At 47.4% G+C, this 5,379-nt stretch overlaps 1 pseudogene; it reads left to right on the top strand.

Moving 5' to 3' along the window:
• Positions 1 to 636: 636 nt before the first annotated feature.
• On the top strand, positions 637 to 4,591 carry LOC136530324 (uncharacterized; annotated as a pseudogene).
• The last annotated feature ends 788 nt before the right edge of the window (positions 4,592 to 5,379 follow it).

The raw sequence follows: 5,379 nt of genomic DNA, 5'->3' as shown, positions 1-5,379 counted from the left end.
TATTTATTTTGTGTCAAATAAAGTCTTGCATGATTTATTTGTTTTGTAACAATTGCATTTGTTGCAGACGTCTCCACCGCTCTGTGATTTTGAGCAGTGGATTGACACTGAGATCAAGTCGGAAGACAAGGAGTGGATGCAGAACTGTTACGGTGGGAGGCAGAGGACAAGGAGATGATGGAGATAGACACAGAGAGGAGGCTCTAGAAAAGGAGCACAAGAAAGAGGAGGAAAGGAGGCATGTTGCTTCGCACAGGAAGGAGAGGGAGAGGAAGCTTGAGCGTGCGCAGCGAGCGAAGGCAGCGATGGAGGAGAATCCCGATGCCCAGAGAAAGGGAAAGTGGTCTCGTTGCACTTAATAGTCTTCATAACTTGCTAGTTCTATGGTATATTCACGGACAATGTTTTTCTATTTGTTGCACATAAATGAAAACATAATATAACACGATGATAAGAGATTACCTTGGCTTACTAGCTTTACCACGCCTTGGCATCCTACCATTACATAATACAAATAATAAAAAATTAGTTCAAACATTAGGTAATAACGTATCTAGGGCTGCAAAATAAACGTAATATAAACCAAATCAATGCGTAGAAAATGATAAGGGGAGAGATGATACCTTGCTCGCGAAGATGTATGGATCAAATCCAAGTATCCAAGGTCAAATTTGTCGATTCAAGAGATTGGGCGGGTTAGGGAGAGGAAGAAACCGAGAGGGAGGAAGAAATGAGAGCAGCCTCGGCAAGAGAAACTTGACCGTGGGTTTTGAATGCATGCTCGACGCTAGAATACATGGCGTCGAGGTCGGCGCCAAGATCTGTGGCGCCGAGCTCGGCGCCATGTATTCTGGCGTCGAGGTACCAGCCACGTCAACGCCACCTAGGCTGCCATGCTGTGCTCGACCAGGCACATCGGAGCCAAGATCTGTGGCGCCAAGATGTGTTACCTTGGTAACATGAGTCCTAGCACCGACCCCAGGGTCCAAAGATGTGTTTACGTCTCCTAGGGGGCCAAACATAAATTTTCTTCAGAAAATGGTCAAATTGTAAAAAATTAGGGTGACAGAGTTTGGTTTCATTTGGTATGGCTTAACTTCACTAGCGAATTAGTTTTTTTTTTATTTCGGTTTTATAAAGCAACTTCACCGGTGAAGCTAAAACTTTTCTTTTTAAACATAAAAAACACTTTAAGGAAGATAGTAGAGAGAGCTGAAAAAACTAGTATTTTCATCTCCACCTATCTTTACCTGTGAAACTATGCATGTGAGAGAAGCTGAAAAAACAACTTAGAAGTTGTTTAATCAGAGACTGTTTAGTAGGAGAAGCTACAAAACAGCTTTGTGGAGCTAGGACAAACCCTACCATACAAACCCTTCATTTTGCACGCTCGTTTGGTTGAGCCCCTAGCTAGAGCTGCCTGGCGCACACGGTGGCATCCTGCTCGGGCGATGGTACGGGTTCTAAATTTTTAGGGCCAAAACTATAACTAGGTATGAAAACAGATCGGATTGGTAGTGCCTCTCTCATATTCTAACATGTTTTTCTTTGTCGGATTCGGATCAGAGCAGATAATACATGGATGCAGATGCGGTGTTTTTCGGATGTCGGAACTTACAAATATGGAGCGAATCGAATTGAATATGGATTTAAATAGTCGAGTATATGTGCATGTATGTGAAGAATTAATTTTGTAAAGAGCCAATAACAAGTAGTAGACAATAATCATACATTGATTCAAGTTGTGGCTATCGCACCGACTACGATTAGCATAAATAAGTTATCCTCACTCATAGATGATAAGTTATTATCCAATATGTAACAACAGCTAGTAAGATCTCAATTCCAAATCTATAACGCCAAGCAACGACATCATAGAATAAGAGTTCTTAACTAACAAACTTTTTTAAATCCTAAATTTCTCTAGGTTTTAGTCAATGAAGATAAATTACAGATATCCTATTCTAAACCTCGAATAATCCGTATATAATTTACGGATAATTTATATCCACTAGATTTTGTCGATTCCATATTCATAATCCGATTCAATTATCCATATCCGCATGAATATTAAAAGTTCTTCTCCGCATCTTTAAAATTTAAATTCAGATCAGAGCAAAATGGTGAATTACCCCAACCTCTTTCACCCCTAACTATAACTCACCTGGGTAATCAATATTCTATACTGTATTTGACTTTTTTTTGTGCGTGTGTGGAGTCCATGACGATACGGTTGGTGCCAAATCTAGGAATGGCTACACTACGTCTGTCCATTCAGCCTAAGCTACTTCGTCCCGGTCCAACTCACTAAGTCACTGTCTGCAGTTAGGGAATCTCAAGTCTAGTATTTCACTGCAAACATCAAATTGCAAACAACACAACGTCATCGAGGGGCGCTAGGAGAGTGCATACTGATAAGTGCCAAACTGTCGTAGTGCCATAGATGATAGATCCATCAAAAACTTGAGATGATTGGCACTTGGAGGCTAGCACTGAACGAGTAAGTAGCCTAATTGCTAAAGATATGTAGGTAATTAGGATATGTTTGGATTATCTGGTCTAAACTTTAGTTGTCTAAAATTGAGGACTAAAACTTTAGACCACTTTAGCTTACTTATGTGATCTAGAGTTTTTTTAAGGTGGTCTAAACTTACACAACACTTTAGACCTCCTATTTGGAGCCTTAATAGATAAAGTGGTCTGAAGTTTAGTCCACGGGATTCAAATAGAGCCTTAATTGACCATTTATCTTGTATTATCGTTAAATTTTTTTTTTTTGAAAAATTCAGGGGAGCATCGCTCCACTTACTTGTATTGAAGGAAAGGACCCAAGAGAGCTGGCTCAGCGTTTACGAAAAATTGCCCTGGCACTACAGGGGGAGAGGGAGGTACAGGTGGAGGAAGAGAAAGATGAGAGCAAGTTTACATATAGAATCAAGACATTCCTGGAAGAAAGATTCCCAGGCACCAATCAAGCTCTTGTTTTTCTTATATATGCAGGCCCAGCAATCTAGTTCGTGGATGACACCACGTAGAACAACATGCGGGGGGACGTCATCATTGTTAAAGACCATAACATTCCGCGCTTTCCAAATGTGCCAAAAGGGATATGAGCATCACATCTAGCCGGACCTAGGCTGGGAGGTTCAGCTCAATCCCAATCCGCCATGGTTGCTTCTGCTGTCCACCGGGGACCATTATGTGGAGGCGGTCCCAGATCCTAGAGCCTTTTACCAGTGTGCCATTATAAAAGTTTGGAATTACCTACGATTCATTGAAAAGTTGGAGCGGTCACAGGTGCCATCAGTCCAAACTTTTTTGCCCCCCACGCCATTGCGTCTAATTTTACCTCTAACGGTGTTAAACAGATAGATGAAATAACCATTTTACCCCTAAGTCAGTTAGGGCTCCTTTGGGTACCCCAATCCACGTGGGGATCCCTGGCTAATCCGCGTGGGGGAGAAGGCCAGTGTTTTCGCTGCCTCACCAATCCACGGTGCCCTTTTGGATACACCACACCCCCACGTAACCCCGTGCCTTTGTAGCCCTATCCCCGTCAATTCTCCGGGGCATAGAAAAAACTACTCCGCACTCGCGATTCTCTTTCCCCGTCGTTCTCTCCCTCGCGCTCGCTGGATGACTGGATCTCCGAGCGTCTCTGCCTCGTCATGGCCATAGCTCCTTGACGTTTCTGAAGCACGACGCCGTCCTCCCAGGCCGTAACGGCGTGCTCCTCATCCCGCTCCTGGTCCTCACGGTCGCCCTCGCCGCGGCGCTGCTCCTCAGCAACGCCCTGTCCGTGCAGCCGCTGGACGGCGCTGTGCTTGCTGGACGCAGACGCCACTAGCCGCGTCGACCTGGCCACCGCCGCATACCGGAATCTCGTCAAGGCCCTCCAGTCCGACCTCCAGCGACTTCTTCTCGCCGCTGCCGGCTGCCTCCTCGCCGCCGTTTTGGCCGGATCCGCCATCAAGATCTCCACCGTCTTCTCCGCCGCAGACCGACGCGCCACTGTGACCGAGGCGCTCGGCGCGGCCCAAGGCAAAGTCTGGGGCCGTGCTGACCGTCGCGTTTGGGTACGTCCTGGAGCTGGCCCGCGCCGCCGCCATCGTGGCCTTGGTCATGCTCACGCCTCGCGGTCGTCCTCTTGGACTACTCTCTCATGCTGCTCTTTCTCGACGTGCTGCTCGCACTCCTCGCCACGCTCTTCCTCGTCTACCTCACCGACGTATGTGCGCCGTCACTGTTGCTGTGTCCGCGGCGGAGCCCGGGCGGCGGCGCGCGAGCGCAGTGGGCAACGCGTGGTGGCTCATGCGGGGCGAGGGCGGCCATCTACACGCTTGCACTCAAAGCCGCCAGCGGAGTGGCCACCGGCGTCGCCTACCTGCTGCTCTGCTCTGCTCTGCGCCGAAGCTACACGACTTTCCACGCCCATGTTCTCGCTCCCGTGCACAGATTGCACCGCGGGAAATTTGGCATCCGCGGGTTACTGTCACCGGAGTGGGAGGGGATGTCATGTGCAGGGTCAAAATCTCCTTTGGTGTTGAAATCCACTCGCATTTGCCCCCCTGTCATCCAAAGGAGCCCTTAGAGTTCTAATTTTCTTCCCTTCCCCATATGCCATTCAAGTCTGCTAGAGTTTTATATTTTTCGCTTTGCTTTAGTACTACTCCGTGGTGTCAAAATTGAATATTTTTTATTAACACTAATCCAATTGATATTCAAATTATTTGTAATAATTTTTAGTTTTTCAACATCATAAATTTGAAAACTCAGCTACTCTTATATTAAACAACCATATTCCAACGGCAGTACTTTTGTTCTAGCGGGTACCGACGACTAAACTCAAGACAAAAATAATAATAAGCCAAACTAAAATTTAAAAAATTATATAATTTTTTTCTCATCCTGGGTCCCAGGACAACCTGAGCAATCTCATCGGGCATCACATAGTATTAGCAAACAACAGAATATCTCGTGGCAGCCCATGGTTCAGGCATTCGCTCGAACATGTGGTGTGCACGTGCGTCATCTTCCCCCAGCACCCATTCAACAGTTACTGATTCACCAAAAAAAATGCAAAATCCCAAAAATAAATCCCCACAACAGTGGTACAACCCACTCGATTCAGTGAGGCCTGAGGGGCTAGCTGGCCAGGCATGGCAGCGCCAGGGGAGGCGGCAGGCGCCCGTAGGAGCACCAGCGCCACGCGACGTGCGTTGGGCGCCGCCGCCGCTGGCCACTGTCGTCAGCCGGGAGACGGACCAGCAACGCACGTGGCTGCGGCCAGGCACACCGCACGCAAGGCAGCCACCCGCCACCCGCCACCCGCCGCCCCGAGTCTGGGAGAGCCGCCTCACCCTCCGGCCTCCGCCAAGC

Source organism: Miscanthus floridulus, unplaced genomic scaffold (assembly GCF_019320115.1).
Source record: "Miscanthus floridulus cultivar M001 unplaced genomic scaffold, ASM1932011v1 fs_106_7_8, whole genome shotgun sequence".
Lineage (NCBI taxonomy): Eukaryota > Viridiplantae > Streptophyta > Magnoliopsida > Poales > Poaceae > Miscanthus > Miscanthus floridulus.
Note: the sequence above shows the minus strand (reverse complement) of the source record. Positions and strands in the feature narration are given on the sequence as shown.